Below are 21,141 nucleotides of genomic sequence, written 5' to 3'. Positions count from 1 at the left end.
TAGCGGGGGCGGAGACAAGACCAGTCACCCTGCGCAAGGAGAAAAATCAGAGCTGTGGGAGGGGTCTAACAGTCTCCACCCTCTACAGAAAACTACAGGAGGGGGGTGGAGACAAGACCAGTCACCCTACATAAGGAGAGAAATCAGAGCTGTGGGAGGGGTCGAACAGGCTCCACCCTCTACAGAAAACTACAGGAGCAGGGGAGGAAACAAGACCAGTCACCCTGCACAAGGAGAGCGGGGGCGGAGACAAGACCAGTCACCCTGCACAAGGAGAGCGGGGGCAGAGACAAGACCAGTCACCCTGCACAAGGTGAAAGAGCAGAACTGTGGGAGGGGCCTAACAATCTCCACCCTCTACAGAAAACTACAGGAGTGGGGGCGGAGAAAAGACCAATCACTCTGCACAAGATCTGTGGGAGGGGCCCAGCAGGCTCCTCCCACTACAAAAACCTACAGCAGCGGGGGTGAAGACAAGACCAGTCCCCCTGCACAAGGAGAGAGAGCAGAACTGTGGGTGGGGCCTAATAGTCTCTCCACTCTCTACAGAAAACTACAGGAGCGGGGGCGGAGACAAGATCAGTCCCCCTGCAGAAGGAGAGAGAAAAAGGAGAGCTGTAGGAGGGGCCCAACAGGCACCACCCACTACAGGCTGCCTGTAGAAAACTACAGGAGGGGGCGGAGACGAGACCAGTCCCCCTGCACAAGGAGAGAGAAAAAGGAGAGCTGTAGGAGGGGCCCAACAGGCACCACCCACTACAGGCTGCCTGTAGAAAACTACAGGAGGGGGCGGAGACGAGACCAGTCCCCCTGCACAAGGAGAGAGAAAAAGGAGAGCTGTAGGAGGGGCCCAACAGGCACCACCCACTACAGGCTGCCTGTAGAAAACTACAGGAGCGGGGGCGGAGACAAGATCAGTCCCCCTGCACAAGGAGAGAGAAAAAGGAGAGCTGTAGGAGGGGCCCAACAGGCACCACCCACTACAGGCTGCCTGTAGAAAACTACAGGAGCGGGGGCGGAGACAAGATCAGTCCCCCTGCACAAGGAGAGAGAAAAAGGAGAGCTGTAGGAGGGGCCCAACAGGCACCACCCACTACAGGCTGCCTGTAGAAAACTACAGGAAGGGGCGGAGAAGAGACCAGTCCCCCTGCACAAGGAGAGAGAAAAAGGAGAGCTGTAGGAGGGGCCCAACAGGCACCACCCACTACAGGCTGCCTGTAGAAAACTACAGGAGGGGGCGGAGACGAGACCAGTCCCCCTGCACAAGGAGAGCGATCAGCAGCGAGCGGTCTTTATTCCAGGACATCTCACAATGGAGGAAAAGCACAAAGCTCACGGAGATTCAATGGATTTGGACAATATTTGTATTTCCCGGAGTTCAGCTTTAACCCCGAGCCACTCACATTCTGTAAAAATAATGCCTTGAAAATGGCGGACGGCGTGCTATAAATGAGTATCTGGTACATAATGCGTTAGGCAGACTAAAAAAAAAAAATACATATATATAATGGGGGTGTGTGTGTGTGTGGGGGGGGGAGTTGTGCGCCATAAATTAGTTTTTGTTTTCTTTGGCCGGATCCCGGAACGAACTCACGGGCCGAGCGATGACAAATGTGTTAATTACCCGTCACAGGCGGGAGACGACCGGCGCAGTGACACCGCCATATATCCAGGCCAACCTTCAGAAGACGCGCAGCGCTCTGTAACGATGGGGGGATTTATAGTTCCTCTTTACATCTCGGATCCCGCCATCTCCCGAGTCTGATGGAACAAATCAAACCCCGGGCGCCGTAAATCGCGTCACGGGGTTCCGAAGCGAGAACACCTCCGGTTCTGACATTGCGGAAGACTCTGTTAGTTATTGTTGTCATAAAACAAGAAAATTCACGGTTGGCGGGAGTATATGATGCAGATGGTGCAGAGGCGGCGGGCGCTGATAAATCCTAACATGGCGCACTTATCGCTGTCTGGAGAGCGGCCCTGCATGGGAAATAGGGGCTCTTAAAGAGAACCCGCCGTGCAAGTATCTGAACCAGAGGGCCTTATGTGTGGCCCCCAACACTACAGAGGGCCCCACAATAGCAATAACCTGAAAACCCCAAAATGTTGGTCCTACTGCAATGTTGTGTCACAGTGCATGATGAAAAACTACCCCAGCATTGGTGTCAGTGAGTATATTAATAACCCCCGACATTGGTGTCAGTGAGGGTAATAATAACCCCCAGCATTGGTGTCAGTGAGTATAATAATAACCCCCGACATTGGTGTCAGTGGATGCAATAATAACCCCCAGCATTGGTGTCAGTATGTGTAATAATAACCCCCAGCATTGGTGTCAGTATGTGTAATAATAATCCCCAGCATTGGTGTCATTACATGCAATAATTACCCCCGACATTGGTGTCAGTGAGTATAATAAAAAAAACCCAGCAATGGTGTCAGTGAGGGTAATACTAACCCCTAGCATTGGTGTCAGTGAGTATAATAATAATCCCCAGCATTGGTGTCATTTAGAGATGAGCGAATCGAACATGACGAAGTGGAATTCGCTCCGAAGATTTGGAAAAATTCTATTCGCGACGAATCTGAAGATTAGCAAACTTCGGATGCACGAATCGAATTTTCCCAAAAATGGCGGCGACATGTGTGGCGACGGAGAAAATGGACAGAGAAGATGGGGCGGGGATCTCTGGGAAGGCGCGCAGACAAGGCGCGCTGACCCATAATGCATTCATGACATGTGATCGCATTAGCCAATCAGCAGCCAGCCAGCACTGTGTAATGGTGGAGCTATAAATTGCGGCCATCTTAGAATTCTCCATTAGCCTCCGGTCATTCAAGAGAGACAGACCTCTGTGTATTAGGGACAGAGTTAGGGCCACAGAGACTTTAGGGCCACAGAATCGTTACACAGGGACACAGAATCGTTACTCAGGGACACAGAATCGTTACTCAGGGACTCAGGGGCTTCCGCTTTTTAAACTAGTCCTGTGTATGTCTTCCGAATACTGCTGCCTCCACCGCCACCCTGCGCCATGTGCCACTTTCGGGTCTCCTCACACTGCTGCCAGGTCCATACTGATTCATGGCCCCCTGTACCGGCTCCTCATGAACGTGGTTCAGCGGGTTTGCATCACTTAACGGCAAATCGTTGACAAACGCTGGGACGTTCAGTGTTGTGCGCATTAAGCCAGACACCAAAGGGCAGCACAGACCTGTTATTACTCGCTCAAGCATGGCTGAACAAAACCAGTCTCTACCACAAATTGGACCCAGACCTGCCCAGGGTCTCGTAAGTAGATTGCACGGAGGAGTAGAGTTCGTTATTGGAATTAACTGTGAGGGACTTTTAAACCTAGGCCTGTGTATGGCCTTCAATTGAAGCTGCTTCTGCTCCGCCACTCTGCCATTGGACTCTTGATAGTCGTCTCCCCACGCTGCTGCTGGGGGGACTTTTTAACATAGGCCTCTGTATGGCCTTCAATTTTAGCTGCTTACGCTCCGCCACTCTGCCATGGGCCCCTGTACCGCCTCCTCATGCTGCTGCCAGGCCCGTAATCTGCCATGGGCCCCCGTACCGACTCCTCATGCTGCTGCCAGGCCCGTAATCTGTCATGGGCCCCTGTACCGCCTCCTCATGCTGCTGCCAGGTCCAGAGTGTGTCATGGGTCCCTGTACGGCCTCCCATTGCTGCTGTCTGCATCGCCACACTCTGCCATGTGCCACTTTCAGGTCTCCTCACACTGCTGGTGGGTTCCATTTTTGTCATAGGGTGCTGTATGGCCTCCCATTGCTGCTGCCTCCACCGCCACACTGTGGCTCCACACTCTGGTTTTGGCCCCGTGACTGCCCAAATGAGTGAAGTGTGCGGTGATTCTAAGATCGACGGCACTCATCTGCATGTCATACTGACTGACAGTATTATTTCTCTTCCCCAGCAGACTCCAAGGGCATTTAAATTAAAGGTACAGTGTTCTGCACTAATATAAAGGCTCTCTGAAGCCTAGAAACACCCTTTTTATAAGTTAAATTCGCAGCGAATATATTCGGCTCGAAGCGAATTTATTCGGCGAATTCGGCGAATCAGCCGAACCGAATTTTTGAATAATTCGCTCATCTCTAGTGTCATTACATGCAATAATATCCCCCGACATTGGTGTCAGTGAGTGTAATATTAACCCCCAACATTGGTTTCAGTGGACTCAATAATAACCACAGAATTGATGTCAGTGAGTGCAGTAATAACCCCCAGCATTGGTGTCAGTGAGTGTAATAATAACCCCCAGCATTGGTGTCATTGGATGCAATAATAACCCCCAGCATTGGTGTCAGTAAGTGTAATAATAACCCCCAGCATTGGTGTCATTGGATGCAATAATAACCCCCAGCATTGGTGTCAGTGAGTGTAATAATAACCCCCAGCATTGGTGTCATTGGATGCAATAATAACCCCCAGCATTGGTGTCAGTGAGGACAAAATTAACGCCCAGCATTAGTGTCAGTGGACACAATAATAACCCCCAGAATGTATGTCAGTGACTGTAAAAATAATCCCCAGCATTGGTGTCAGTGAATGTAGTAATAACTCGCAGCATTGGTGTCAGTGAATGTAGTAATAACCCCCAGCATTGGTGTCAGTGAGACATTTTTCCAATCTTTTGTTGTCCAATTTTTGGTGATCCTGTGCGAATTGTAGCCTCCGCTTCCTGTTCTTAGCTGACAGGAGTGGCACCCGGTGTGGTTTTCTGCTCCTGTAGCCCATCTGCTTCAAGGTTGGAAGTCTTGTGCATTCAGAGATAATATTCTGAATACCTTGGGTGTAAAGAGGGGTTATCTGAGTTACTGTTGCCTTTGTCAATATGAACCAAAATCCCTAAGGAATGTTTCCAACATTGTTGAATCTATGCCACGAAGAATGAAGGCAGTTCTGAAGGCAAACCACAAGGTTGTCTTCACCGTGGCTTTGTACACAGGGGCACAGTCATGGTGGAACAGAAAAGGGTCTTCACCAAACTGTTACCACAAGGTTGTCTTCACCATGTCTTTACGGAGTTGGCTTTGTACACAAGGGACCAGTCATGGAGTTGAGGTCAGGGCTCTGTGCAGGACACTTGGGCTCCTCCACACCAGACTAATCGAACCATGTCTTTATGGAGCAGGCTTTGTACACAAGGGAACAGTCATGGTGGAACGGAAAAGGTTCTTCACCAAACTATTACCACAAGGCTATCTTCACCATGTCTTTATGGAGTTGGCTTTGTACAGAGGGGCACAGTCATGGTGGAACAGAAAAGGGTCTTCACCAAACTGTTACCACAAGGTTGTCTTCACCATGTCTTTACGGAGTTGGCTTTGTACACAAGGGACCAGTCATGGTGGGACAGAAAAGGGTCTTCACCAAACTGTTACCACAAGGTTGGAAGAGCACAATTGTCTACAATGTCTTTGTGTGATGGAATATAACCAGGACCCTTCGCTGGAGACACCTGATCCTCATAATTGGAAGGGTTTACAAATGCCCTCTTTGTGGCTATAAAATCCTTCACTCTTCTGGAAAGGCTTCCACATGATTGTGGAGGGTGTCTGTGAGAATGTGTGGGTTCAGGTAGTGATGATGGATGAGAAGACCCGACTCACGACCATTGTTCCTATTCATCCCAAAGGTGTTCCGTAGAGTTGAGTTCAGGGCTCTGTGCAGGACACTCGAGCTCCTCCACACCAGACTAGTCAAACCATGTCTTTATGGAGCAGGCTTTGTACACAGAGGCACAGTCATGGTGGAACAGAGAAGGGTCTTCACCAAACTGTTACCACAAGGTTGTCTTCACCATGTCTTTATGGAGCTGGCTTTGTACACAAGGGAACAGTCATGGTGGAACAGAAAAGGGTCTGCACCAAGCTGGTACCACAAGGTTGACTTCACCATGTCTTTACGGAGCTGGCTTTGTACACAAGGGAACAGTCATGGTGGAACAGAGAAGGGTCTTCACCAACCTGTTACCACAAGGTTGTCTTCACCATGTCTTTACGGAGCTGGATTTGTACACAAGGGAACAGTCATGGTGGAACAGAAAAGGGTCTTCACCAAACTGTTACCACAAGGTTGTCTTCACCATGTCTTGATGGAGCTGGCATTGTACACAGGGGCACAGTCATGGTGGAACAGAAAAGGGTCTTCACCAAACTGTTACCACAAGGTTGTCTTCACCATGTCTTTATGGAGCTGGCTTTGTACACAGGGGCACAGTCATGGTGGAACTGAAAAGGATCTTCACCAAACTGTTACCACAAGGTTGGAAGAGCACAATTGTCTACAATGTCTTTGTGTGATGGAGTATAACCAGGACCCTTTGCTGGAGACACCTGATCCTCATAATTGGAAGGGTTTACAAATGCCCTCTTTGTAGCTATAAAATCCTTCACTCTTCTGGAAAGGCTTCCACATGATTGTGGAGGGTGTCTGTGAGAATTTGTTGGTTCAGGTAGTGATGATGGATGAGAAGACCCGACTCATGACCATTGTTCCTATTCATCCCAAAGGTGTTCCGTAGAGTTGAGGTCAGGGCTCTGTGCAGGACACTCGAGCTCCTCCACACCAGACTAGTCAAACCATGTCTTTATGGAGCTGGCTTTGTACACAAGGGAACAGTCATGGTGGAACGGAAAAGGGTCTTCACCAAACTGTTACCACAAGGTTGTCTTCACCATGTCTTTATTGAGCTGGCTTTGTACACAAGGGCACAGTCATGGTGGAACAGAGAAGGGTCTTCACCAACCTGTTACCACAAGGTTGTCTTCACCATGTCTTTACGGAGCTGGCTTTGTACTCAGGGGCACAGTCATGGTGGAACAGAAAAGGGTCTTCACCAAACTGTTACCACAAGGTTGGAAGAGCACAATTGTCTACAATGTCTTTGTGTGATGGAGTATAACCAGGACCCTTCGCTGGAGACACCTGATCCCCATCATTCGAAGGGTTTCCATACGTTTAGGTTTGTCGTGTACATGATGGTACAAGAGTTGGGACTTATTCTGGGGCTTAACCTACTGTCTCTTGCGCCTCCATCTGCCCATCATCTGCTGTACCACAGAAGCCCATCGTAGCGATGCAAATTATCCTCCTGAAAAGTTTAATTTCTCTCGTTTTACTCTTTGCAGCCTATGTGCCAAGTCTGAGATTTCCACGCAGGGAATAAAGCCCAATTAGCGAATGCAGTTGGATTGCCGTATACCTGCCATGGTAATTGGAGAAAGATTTGGGCTGCGAATACATCGCTTAATGAACATCACAAATAAGACTTTCTGCATCTGCGTCTTGTTAAAAAGCTGCATTTGCATAAAAGAAGTTTTGAGTCATTCGGATCCCGAGCTGTAATTCTTTTGTTTGTTGACTTTCTGCAATGGCTTCATTTATAATTCCATTTTTTTTTTTCTTCGCAAGTTGGGTCTTGTTAGTATAAACAGCCGCCGTGCGTTGCCCAGCGACGTCTGCATCCGATAATGAAATGAAGTCCCCCTTGAAGACCCGCCCCTCCTGTTGTTTTATTTATCAGTTTATACAGTGCGTCCAGAAAGTATTCCCATTGGTCGGATGTCTCCCCTATTCATACAGCGCGTCCAGAAAATATTCCCATTGGTCGGATATCTCCCCTATTCATACAGCGCGTCCAGAAAGTATTCCCATTGGTCGGATGTCTCCGCTATTCATACAGCGCATCCAGAAAGTATTCCCATTGGTCGGATGTCTCCGCTATTCATACAGCGCATCCAGAAAGTATTCCCATTGGTCGGATGTCTATGCTATTCATACAGCGCGTCCAGAAAGTATTCCCATTGGTCGGATGTCTCCCCTATTCATACAGAGCATCCAGAAAGTATTCCCATTGGTCGGATGTCTCCCCTATTCATACAGCGCATCCAGAAAGTATTCCCATTGGTCGGATGTCTATGCTATTCATACAGCGCGTCCAGAAAGTATTCCCATTGGTCGGATGTCTCCCCTATTCATACAGCGCGTCCAGAAAGTATTCCCATTGGTCGGATGTCTCCGCTATTCATACAGCGCATCCAGAAAGTATTCCCATTGGTCGGATGTCTATGCTATTCATACAGCGCGTCCAGAAAGTATTCCCATTGGTCGGATGTCTCCCCTATTCATACAGCGCGTCCAGAAAGTATTCTCATTGGTCGGATGTCTCCCCTATTCATACAGCGCGTCCAGAAAGTATTCCCATTGGTCGGATGTCTCCGCTATTCATACAGCGCGTCCAGAAAGTATTCCCATTGGTCGGATGTCTCCCCTATTCATACAGCGCATCCAGAAAGTATTCCCATTGGTCGGATGTCTCCGCTATTCATACAGCACATCCAGAAAGTATTCCCATTGGTCGGATGTCTCCCCTATTCATACAGCGCGTCCAGAAAGTATTCCCATTGGTCGGATGTCTCCGCTATTCATACAGCGCGTCCAGAAATTATTCCCATTGGTCGGATGTCTCCCCTATTCATACAGCGCATCCAGAAAGTATTCCCATTGGTCGGATGTCTCCCCTATTCATACAGCGCATCCAGAAAGTATTCCCATTGGTCGGATGTCTCCCCTATTCATACAGCGCGTCCAGAAAATATTCCCATTGGTTGGATGTCTCCCCTATTCATACAGAGCATCCAGAAAGTATTCCCATTGGTCGGATGTCTCCCCTATTCATACAGCGCATCCAGAAAGTATTCCCATTGGTCGGATGTCTCCCCTATTCATACAGCGCGTCCAGAAAGTATTCCCATTGGTCGGATGTCTCCGCTATTCCCAGCCCCCCCCCCGGCCCCCCCATGTACATAAGTATTCCCAGCCTTTGCTCCATCCTTTGTTGAAGCCCCTTTTGCCCCCATTCCGGCCTCGAGTCGTTCTGAGTATGATGCTACAAGCCTGGACACCTATTTTTGAGCGATTTCTCCCGTTCTTCTTTGCAGTCCCTCTCCAGCTCCATCACCACCAATGTGCAGCCATTGTCAGATCTCTCCATGTTCAATTGGGTTCAAGTCTGGGCTCTGGCTGGGTCACTCCAGGACATTCCCATCGTCGGCCCGTAGCCACTCCTTTGTGATGTGGGCTGTGTGCTGGGGGTCGTCGTCCTGTGGAAAGATGAACCGTCACCCCAGTCTAAGGTCCAGAGAGCTCTGGAACAGGTTTCATCAAGGATGTCTCTGTACATTGCTGCATTCATCTTTCCTTCCATCCTGACTAGTCTGCCAGTTTCATCCCCACAGCATGATGCTGCCACCACCATGCTTCACAGTAGGGATGGTATTGGCCAGGTGGTGAGCGGTGCCTGGTTTCCTCCAGACATGACGCTTGGCATTCAGGCCAAAGAGCTCAATCTTTGTTTCATCAGACCAGAGAGTTTTGTTTCTCATGGTCTGAGAGTCCCTCAGGTGCCTTTTGGCAAACTCCATGCGGGCTGCCATTTGCCTTTTATGGAGGAGTGGCTTCCGTCTGGCCGCTCTTCCACCATACAGGCCTGATTGGTGGAGTGGATCGGGTGGCACAGAGCAGGCATGTATGACTTTTTTTTTGTTTTGTTTTCTTTTAAATACGCGAACCTTCACAATCACTTTTATTACGTTTTCAAAACCGCAAAATGCTCCTTTTCTGAGCTCTGGCACCATGAGCCCCGGTGTCACATACATGCGGTGCGGTATATCACATGTGAACCGCGCCGCATTCTTGTGCCAATCACATGCGATCTGTGTGCGGTGCGATCGGAGGTGTACATCTTCTATGGCTCTAATCACACCAAAAACATGCAGGACCCTTTTTTTGAGTCCACACTAGAATCGGATCCCACGGGCATTCACACCTATGTGATCCGATTCTGCACATCGCACCGCGTTCTTCTGCAAATCACATGTGATTTGTGTGCGGTGCGATCGGAGTCATACATTTTGTATTGCTCTAATCGCACCGCACCAAAAACGTGCAGGACACTTTGTTGGGGTCCGCACTAGAATCGGATCGCATGAGTATTCACACCTCTGCGATTCGATTCTGCACATCGCACCGCGTTCTTCTGCAAATCACATGAGATATGTGTGCGGTGCGGTCGGAGTCGTACATTTTCTTTGGCTCTAATCGCACCGCATCCTCACCAAAAAAGTTGCAGGACCCTTTTTTGGGGTCCGTACTAAAATCGGATCGCATGTGTATTCACACCTATGTGTTCCTGTGCAGATCACATGCGATTTGTGTGCAATGCGATCGGAGCCGTACATTTTGTATGCCTCTAATCGCACCACACCAAAAAAGACCCTTTTTTTGGGTCCGCACCAGAATCGGATCGCACGGGTATTCACTCCTATGTGATCCGATTCTGTACATCACACCGCATCCCTGTGCAGATCACATGCGATTTGTGTGCAGTGCGATTGGAGTCGTACAGTATATATGGCTCTAATCGCACCGCACCTGCACCAAAAAAGGCGCAGTACCCTTTTTTTGGGTCTGCACTAGAATTGGTTCGCATGGGTATTCACACCTATGTGATTCGATTCTGCACATTGCGCCGCCTTCCTGTGCGAATCACATGAGATTTGTGTGCGGTGCAATTGAAGCTGTACATTTTGTATGGCTCTAATCGCACCAAAAAAAACGCAGGACCCTTTTTTGGGGGGTTCACACTAGAATCGGATCACACGGGTATTCACACCTCTGCGATCCGATTTTGCACATCGCACCGCGTTCCTGTGCGAATCACATGCAAAAATGTGCAGGACACTTTGTTGGGATCCGCATTAGAATTGGATCGCATGAGTATTTACACCTCTGCGATTCGATTCTGCACATCGCACCGCGTTCCTCTGCGAATCACATGAGATATGTGTGTGGTGCGGTCGGAGTTGTAAATTTTCTTTGGCTCTAATCGCACCGCATCTGCACCAAAAAAGGCGCAGGACCCCTTTTTTGTGATCCGCACTAAAATCGGATTGCATGCATATTCACACCTCTGCGATCCAATTCTGCACATCACACCGCATTCCTGTGCAGATCGCATGCGATTTGTGTGCAGTGCAATTGGAGCCGAAACATCTTCTATGGCTCTATTCCCGCCCGCACCAAGAAAGGCGCAGGTCTCTTTTTTTGGGTCTGCACTCGAATCGGATCGCACGGGTATTCACACCTATGCAATCCGATTGTGCACATCGCACCGCATTCCTGTGCAGATCGCATGCGATTTGTGTGCGGTGTGATTGGAGCCGTACACTTCTATGGCTCTATTCCCGCCCGCACCAAAAAAGGCGCAGGTCTCTTTTTTTGGGTGCACACTCGAATCGGATCGCACGGGTATTCACACCTCTGCAATCCGATTCTGCACACCGCACCGCGTTCCTGTGCAGATTGCATGCAATTTGTGTGCGGTGCGATACATTCAGTATGGCTCTATTCGCACCGGCACCAAAAAAGGCGCAAGACCCTTTTTTTGGGTCCTCACTAGAATCGGATCGCACGGGTATTCACACCTCTACGATCCGATTCTGAACATCGCACCGCGTTTTGCGCACCGCTTTCAGGGTGTTAACTTAACATACACCCCTGCAGCTGTTCGCAGGAACGGGGCACGATTCTCATGCGGTGCAGAATTCGCATTGAAAACGCTGAGAATTGCGCACCGCATCGCTTTGAAGGAATTCGTTTTACATTTGGCGCCACAAAACCAGTCAGCCCCTTTCAAGCGCCAGGAACGGCAGGGTAAGCGTGGCCCCCGAAACCAAAAAAAAAAAAAAAATCGCTCTCCAATTTTCTAGATCTCCATCGCCGAGCCGCTCGCCTCTTTCCAGCGTAATAACATCGGTACGCGTCCTGAACGCGGCGCGGTAATTGTGTCGCTCGCATCTCATTACCTTGCAGAGCCCGTCGCAGAATTGCATCTCGTTATTTTATTTTTTTCTGTTCTCTCGCTTTTTATTACATTTCATTTTTATTGAATCACTCGCTTATTATAGGGAGCGCAGGGCGGGATGGCGGCGGGGGCGGGGGGGGGGGGAGTCAAGAGGCCGATGGCGTACGGCGCGGCATCCTAATGACTTGTTTGCGTCTTGTCTATTGATAAGACGCCACCCCCGCCCCGCATCTCTTCAAAGGTCCGCATCATTCAAGGGTCATTAGCACTTAATTAAAACACGAGAGTTCTGGCGCGGTGCAGCTCGCTCGCTGCGATTCATTCCGATTGGACGGAAATTAGTCTTCATTTGCCATTTTAATAAAAAAAAGGAAAACAATTCAATGGCTGTTGCTGGTGAAACGTTGCGAGGGAAGTTTATTGGTCGAGTTTTTAAAAAGCTCAATACCAGGAACCTATTTTTATCCACTTGACCTCCCGACAGGTGCATTTATTTATTTTTTTTGCTATTCTTCACTGCGCTGCTTTAACCGGTCATTTCTCGGTCATGCAATGCTGTGCGCAAATTACATTTCTATACTTTTTTTTCGCACAGATGGAGCTTTCGTTTGGTGGTATTTCATCACCACTGTTTTTTAAAAATTATTATTATTATATAAATGAAAAAAATTTTTTCCACTTTCTGTTACAAAACAAGAAAAATCCCAAAAATCAAATTTCGTCATAAATTTAGGCCAGATTGTATTCTGCTACATGTCTTTGGTAAAAAAAAATGACACTTTCTGTTATTAAAAAAAAATAGAAAAATCACAAAAATCTAATTTCTTCATAAATTTAGGCCAGAATGTATTCTGCTACATCTTTGGTAAAAAAAAATGTTTCTTTATATTTCTAATATTTCTATAATTTTTTTTCGCACAGATGGAGATTTCTTCTGGTGGTATTTCATCACCGCTGTTTTTTAAAAATTATTATTATTATTATATAAATGAAAAAAAAATGTTTCCACTTTCTGTTATAAAACAAGAAAAATCACAAAAATCTAATTTCTTCATAAATTTAGGCCAGAATGTATTCTGCTACGTCTTTGGTAAAAAAAAAAAAAGTTTCTTTATATTTCTAATATTTCTATAATTTTTTTCGCACAGATGGAGATTTCTTTTCATCACCGCTGTTTTTTAAAAAATATTATTATTATATAAATGAAAAAAAAATGTTTCCACTTTCTGTTATAAAACACTAAGAAAAATCACAAAAAATCACATTTCTTAATAAATTTAGGCCAGAATGTATTCTGCTACATATCTTTGGTAAAAAAAAAAAAATGTTTCCATTTTCTGCCATAAAACACTAAGAAAAATCACAAAAATCACATTTCTTCATACATTTAGGCCAGAATGTATTCTGCAACATGTCTTTGGTAAAAAGAAAAAAAGTTTCCACTTTCTGTTATTAAAAAAAAAAAAGAAAAGTCCCAAAAATCACATTTCTTCATAAATTTAGGCAAGAATGTATTCTGCTACATCTTTGTTAAAAAAAAAATGTTTCTTTATATTTCTAATATTTCTATAATTTTTTTCGCACAGATGAAGATTTCTTTTCATCACCGCTGTTTTTTTTAAAAATATTATTATTATATAAATGAAAAAAAAGTTTCCACTTTCTGTTATAAAACACTAAGAAAAATCACAAAAATCATATTTCTTCATAAATTTAGGCAAGAATGTATTCTGCTACATATCTTTGGTAAAAAAAAATGTTTCTTTATATTTCTAATATTTCTATAATTTTTTTCGCACAGATGGAGATTTCTTTTCATCACCGCTGTTTTTTAAAAATATTATAAATGAAAAAAAAATGTTTCCATTTTCTGCCATAAAACACTAAGAAAAATCACAAAAATCACATTTCTTCATACATTTAGGCCAGAATGTATTCTGCAACATGTCTTTGGTAAAAGAAAAAAAAGTTTCCACTTTCTGTTATTAAAAAAAAAAAAGAAAAGTCCCAAAAATCACATTTCTTCATAAATTTAGGCAAGAATGTATTCTGCTACATCTTTGTTAAAAAAAAATGTTTCTTTATATTTCTAATATTTCTATAATTTTTTTCGCACAGATGAAGATTTCTTTTCATCACCGCTGTTTTTTTAAAAAATATTATTATTATATAAATGAAAAAAAAGTTTCCACTTTCTGTTATAAAACACTAAGAAAAATCACAAAAATCATATTTCTTCATAAATTTAGGCAAGAATGTATTCTGCTACATATCTTTGGTAAAAAAAAAATGTTTCTTTATATTTCTAATATTTCTATAATTTTTTTCGCACAGATGGAGATTTCTTTTCATCACCGCTGTTTTTTAAAAATATTATAAATGAAAAAAAAATGTTTCCACTTTCTGTTATAAAACACTAAGAAAAATCACAAAAATCACATTTCTTCATACATTTAGGCCAGAATGTATTCTGCTACATGTCTTTGGTAAAAGAAAAAAAAGTTTCCACTTTCTGTTATTAAAAAAAAAAAAGAAAAGTCCCAAAAATCACATTTCTTCATAAATTTAGGCAAGAATGTATTCTGCTACATCTTTGTTAAAAAAAAAATGTTTCTTTATATTTCTAATATTTCTATAATTTTTTTCGCATAGATGGAGATTTCTTTTCATCTCCGCTGTTTTTATAAAAATATTATTATTATATAAATGAAAAAAATTTTTTTCCACTTTCTGTTATAAAACACTAAGAAAAATCACAAAAATCAAATTTCGTCATAAATTTAGGCCAGAATGTATTCTGCTACATGTCTTTGGTAAAAAAAAATTACACTTTCTGTTATTAAAAAAAAAAGGAAAAATCACAAAAATCACATTTCTTCATAAATTTAGGCCAGAATGTATTCTGCTACATGTCTTTGGTAAAAAAAAATGTTTCTTTATATTTCTAATATTTCTATAATTTTTTTCGCACAGATGGAGATTTCTTCTGGTGGTATTTCATCACCGCTGTTTTTAAAATTTATTATTATTATATAAATGAAAAAAAAATGTTTCCACTTTCTGTTATAAAACAAGAAAAATCACAAAAATCTAATTTCTTCATAAATTTAGGCCAGAATGTATTCTGCTACGTCTTTGGTAAAAAAAAAAAAAGTTTCTTTATATTTCTAATATTTCTATAATTTTTTTCACACAGATGGAGATTTCTTTTCATCACCGCTGTTTTTTAAAAAATATTATTATTATATAAATGAAAAAAAAATGTTTCCACTTTCTGCCATAAAACACTAAGAAAAATCACAAAAATCACATTTCTTCATACATTTAGGCCAGAATGTATTCTGTAACATGTCTTTGGTAAAAAGAAAAAAAGTTTCCACTTTCTGTTATTAAAAAAAAAAAGAAAAGTCCCAAAAATCACATTTCTTCATAAATTTAGGCAAGAATGTATTCTGCTACATCTTTGTTAAAAAAAAATGTTTCTTTATATTTCTAATATTTCTATAATATTTTTCGCACAGATGAAGATTTCTTTTCATCACCGCTGTTTTTTTTAAAAATATTATTATTATATAAATGAAAAAAAAGTTTCCACTTTCTGTTATAAAACACTAAGAAAAATCACAAAAATCACATTTCTTCATAAATGTAGGCCAGAATGTATTCTGCTACATCTTTAGTAAAAAAAAAACAAATTCCACTTTCTGTTATAAAACACTAAGAAAAATCAAAGTTCTTCAGAAATTTAGGCCAGAATGTATTCTGCTACATATCATTGGTAAAAAAAAAAAAAAAAAAAAGTTTCCATTTTCTGTCAAAAGACACTAAGAAAAGTCACAAACATCACATTCCTTCATAAATGCAGGCTAGAATGTATTCTGCTACATCTTTGGTAAAAAAAAAAAAGTTTCCATTTTCTGTCATAAAACACTAAGAAAAATAACAAAAATCAAATTTCTTAATAAATTTAGGCCAGAATGTATTCTGTTACATGTCTTTGGAAAAAAAAAAAAACAAATTCCACTTTCTATTATTAAAAAAAAAAGGAAAGTCACAAAAATCAAATTTCTTCCTAAATTTAGGCCAGAATGTATTCTGCTACGTCTTTGGTAAAAGAAAAAAAAATTCCACTTTCTGTTATAAAACACTAAGAAAAATCACAAAAATCTAATTTCGTCATAAATTCAGGCCAGATTGTATTCTGCTACATGTCTTTGGTAAAAAAAAAAAAATGTTTCTTTATATTTCTAATATTTTTATAATTTTTTTCGCACCGATGGAGATTTCTTCTGGTGGTATTTCATCACCCCTGTTTTCTAAAAATTATTATTATATAAATGAAAAAAAAAATGTTTCCATTTTCTGTTACAAAACACTAAGAAAAATCACAAAAATCACATTTCTTCATAAATTTAGGCCAGAATGTATTCTGCTACATGTCTTTGGTAAAAGAAAAAAAAGTTTCCACTTTCTGTTATTAAAAAAAAAAAAGAAAAGTCCCAAAAATCACATTTCTTTATAAATTTAGGCCAGATTGTATTCTGCTACATCTTTGTTAAAAAAAAAAATGTTTCTTTATATTTCTAATATTTCTATAATTTTTTTCGCACAGATGGAGATTTCTTTTCATCACCGCTGTTTTTTAAAAAATATTATTATTATATAAATGAAAAAAAAAATTCCACTTTCTGTTATAAAACACTAAGAAAAAATCACAAAAATCAAATTTCGTCATAAATTCAGGCCAGATTGTATTCTGCTACATGTCTTTGGTAAAAAAAAAAAAATGTTTCTTTATATTTCTAATATTTTTATAATTTTTTTCGCACCGATGGAGATTTCTTTTCATCACCGCTGTTTTCTAAAAATTATTATTATATAAATGAAAAAAAAAATGTTTCCATTTTCTGTTACAAAACACTAAGAAAAATCACAAAAATCACATTTCTTCATAAATTTAGGCCAGAATGTATTCTGCTACGTCTTTGGTAAAAAAAAACAAACAATCCCAGTAAGTATACAGGCGCACCTCGGTTCACGAACGCCGCGGTTAACATAATTTTCGGTTTATGAATGAAAATCCATTGAAAATAACGGCTCGGTGTACCAATGTTTTCCGCAATTCGAACGGATTAATTGGTTCTCAATGCATTTACAAATTTTTTTTAATCATGTCCCTGTACAGTATTTATGCCTTTAAAGTGCCCTTTATAAAGAGTTTTGAACAAATAAAATACTTTTTTAAACTTTTTTATGACCTCCGGAACGGATGAATTGGTTTTCAATGCATGGTTCTATGGGGAACCGCATTTCGATTCAGAAATGTTTTGCAATACGAAACGTCCCGCAGAAGGAATTAAATTCATAAGCCGAGGTACGCCTGTATCTTGAAAGTCGTAGCGTCTATATCTGTGGGATATATACTGGAATGTGCGCAGCTATGGACGCTATACTGTAATGGTGGTAATCAGCCACTAATAGGGTGTCTGTGATAGTGTGGCGGGCAATCCGGTGCTACAGACACTACATACTGTCCCTCATTCAAGTCCCTATTTCCTCCTCATTTGTCCCTCATTTTGGTCTTTTCTATATACAGTAGCTGCAATTTGCTGCATTTGTAAATCCCAAAAGTCAAGATAAAGGAACAGGGGTGGACTGACAACTCATGGGGCCCCCGGGCAATAGGGGATCATGGGGCCCCTGTGTCCTTGCCCAAACTCAAAAAAGCCTATGAAAAAGGTACCAGGGGCATCTCATGGGGCCCCCTACTGACCCCGGGCCCTCGGGCAGTGCCCGAGTTTACAAATGGTCAGTCCGCCCCTGTAAAGGAATAGTAGTGGTAAAAAAAGCACTTTTGGGTTTAACCAATCATTTTTTTTTTCTACAATTCTCCTTTAAGGCGGAGGCGTGTCAGGGGGTGTGTCCTATGGCTCCATACTTTTGATGATAGGTGTCCTTCATTGCCATGTGAGAAAGTTGGGAGGTATGGACATGGATATGGTATCTCAGGGGGTCACTAACTGGTACTGATGTCTTTAGGGATCAGGGGCGGACTGATAGGGTGTCTGTGATAGTGTGGCGGGCAATCCGGTGCTACAGACACTACATACTGTCCCTCTTTCCTCCTCATTTGTCCCTCATTTTGGTCTTTTCTATATACAGTAGCTGCAATTTGCTGCATTTGTAAATCCCAAAAGTCAAGATAAAGGAACAGGGGTGGACTGACAACTCATGGGGCCCCTGGGCAATAGGGGATCACAGGGCCCCTGTGCCCACGCCCACACTCAAACCACACCCAAGAAAGCCTATGAAAAGGTATTCATGGGGCCACCTACTGACCCGAGTGCCTGAATGGTCAGTCTGCCCCTGATAGTGACACTAATCCAGTGATCAGTGATAATACTGTGCTGGTGACACCGGCAGGAAGGGGTTAACATCTAGGGGCAACCAAGGGGTTAACTGTGTGCTTATCAGTGTGCGGCTTTTACTGTCTGATCTGGATGTTTTTTCCGCCCTGCTCTTCAGGGAGAAGGAAACAGCCAAACCGCTGTTCACAGTACACTGAGCTCTGTGTTTTTGTAAAACACAGAACTCTGTGTGTGACTGGACACAGCCGATCGGCTGATTTCAGACAAAATTATTGGCTGAAATCTGCTGCGTCCAATCCCAGCAGGGGTCGGCAGGGGGTGCATGCAGAAGGCCGTCACAATCATGTATGCGATCCTGCCTGTACCTGCCGCCCGTTCGCAATATATTTGCTGTGAGCAGCTGGCAGCTAGTTAATGAAAAATTACACTAGACCCCTCCCCCCTCCTCCATTCAGCAGATGTCGAAATGAAAAAGGCAACCAGGACTGCAGTACTCACCTCTGAAGCTGAGACCCGCAGTACTTCTTTTTGGTCACAAGATGTCCTCAGTCCTCCAGGTTGATGGATGCCAAGTGCCACACTATACCTTGAGGACTGAGGACATATTGTGAGTTCGGAACATGATGGACCCGCCCCTGAGGGGACATCTCTGTGGAACCCTTCATTTTTTTACATTACCATTGCTAGACATGTGCGGTACGTCTCATCCATTCATGTCCGGCCTCCGGGGATCCTCTTCCAGGAATGAAAGAGTTAATCGTGCACTTGGCTTGTGAAGTCGGGGAAGAAATCTCCACTTTGCTTCCTGGGCTGCTACCGGCCCTTACCAGATCATCGGGGGCCATCCACACCCCTTCCCCATGTCCCGTCCAATCACTGCAAGCCTCTTAGCAGTATGTCATCACAGGAGTGAGTCCCCAATAGCCACCTGCTCACTAATTGGGGGAGGAGTTAGGGAGGGATCGGATCAGCTGCTTATGTAGGTCAGGACACGACCGAAAAATCTATGAGTGTCCCGGACAAATCGGGACTGCAGGTAACTATGCTAATGGGGGGGAGGAGGTGGGGAGGGATCAGATCCCCACCATATGTGTTCATGGAGACCCTGCCTGGCAGCACAGAATTGCAGTGAGTGCACAAGCTGCTTCTGCTTGCCTGGAATGTCTCTGAATCCGACTGTCTGTGACTAGCCTTGATTTCTGGGATGGAGCCCAGGACAAGTCATGTCGGGACATGACCGAAAAATCTCTGAGCGTCCCAGACAAATCTGGACTGTTGGTAACTATGCTAATGGCAGGGGAGGAGGTGGGGAGGGATCAGATCCCCACCATATGTGTTCATGGGGACCCTGCCTGGCAGCACAGAATTGCAGTGAGTGCACAAGCTGCTTCTGCTTGCCTGGAAGGTCTCTGAATCCGACTGTCTGTGACTAGCCTTGATTTCTGGGATAGAGCCCAGGACAAGTCATGTCGGGACATGACCGAAAAATCTATAAGCATCCTGGACAAATCAAGACTGTTGGTAACTATGCTAATGGGGGGGAGGAGGTGGGGAGCGATCAGATCCCCACCATATGTGTTCATGGAGACCCTGCCTGGCAGCACAGAATTGCAGTGAGTGCACAAGCTGCTTCTGCTTGCCTGGAATGTCTCTGAATCCGACTGTCTGTGACTAGCCTTGATTTCTGGAATGGAGCCCAGAACAAGTCATGTCGGGACATGACCGAAAAATCTCTGAGCGTCCCAGACAAATCTGGACTGTTGGTAACTATGCTAATGGCAGGGGAGGAGGTGGGGAGGGATCAGATCCCCACCATATGTGATCATGGAGACCCTGCCTGGCAGCACAGAATTGCAGTGAGTGCACAAGCTGCTTCTGCTTGCCTGGAATGTCTCTGAATCCGACTGTCTGTGACTAGCCTTGATTTCTGGGATGGAGCCCAGGACAAGTCATGTCGGGACATGACCGAAAAATCTATAAGCATCCTGGACAAATCAAGACTGTTGGTAACTATGCTAATGGGGGGGAGGAGGTGGGGAGGGATCAGATCCCCACCATATGTGTTCATGGAGACCCTGCCTGGCAGCACAGAATTGCAGTGAGTGCACAAGCTGCTTCTGCTTGCCTGGAATGTCTCTGAATCCGACTGTCTGTGACTAGCCTTGATTTCTGGGATGGAGCCCAGGGCAAGGTCATGTTGGGACACAACATAAAAAATCTCTGAGCGTCCCAGACAAATCGGGACTGTTGGTAACTATGCTAATGGCAGGGGAGGAGGTGGGGAGGGATCAGATCCCTTGCGTCTGTGTTCACGGTGACCCTGCCTTTCAGCACAGCACTGCAGTGAGCGCACAAGCTGTTTCTACTTGCCTGAAATGTCTATGAATCCGACTGTCTATGACTAGCCTTGAATTCTGGGATGTAGCCTAGGACAAGTCATGTCGGAACATGACCTAAAAATCTCTGAGCGTCCCAGACAAATCGGGACTGTTGGTAACTATGCTAATGGGAGGGGAGGAGGTGGGGAGGGATCATTTCCCCGCTATATATGTTCACTGTGACCATGCCTGGCAGCGCAGAATTGCAGTGAGTGCACAAGCTGCTTCTGCTTGCCTGCTAATGGGGGGGAGGGATCAGATCCCCACCATATGTGTTTATGGGGGCCCTGCCTGACACCATGCTAATGGGAGTGGAGGTGGTGGGGAGGGATCAGATCCACACCATGTCTGTTCATGGGAACCCTGCTTGGCAGCACAGAATGGCAGTGAGCACACAAGCTGCTTCTGCTTGCCTGGATTGTCTCTGAATCCGACTGTCTGTGACTAGCCTTGATTTCTGGGATGAAGCCCAGGACAAAGTCATGTCGGGACACGACTTCA

General features: G+C 44.1%; 1 protein-coding gene across 1 annotated transcript in view; it reads left to right on the top strand.

The window, feature by feature from the left end:
• The window catches only part of LOC149442009 (ALK tyrosine kinase receptor-like), a 407,251-nt gene that overhangs the window by 367,499 nt on the left and 18,611 nt on the right, over positions 1-21,141 (top strand). The window lies entirely within an intron of this gene.

This window comes from Staurois parvus, unplaced genomic scaffold, assembly GCF_062004578.1.
Source record: "Staurois parvus isolate SC_StPar_1 unplaced genomic scaffold, SC_StPar_1.0 ptg000923l, whole genome shotgun sequence".
Classification (NCBI taxonomy): Eukaryota; Metazoa; Chordata; class Amphibia; order Anura; family Ranidae; genus Staurois; species Staurois parvus.
Note: the sequence above shows the minus strand (reverse complement) of the source record. Positions and strands in the feature narration are given on the sequence as shown.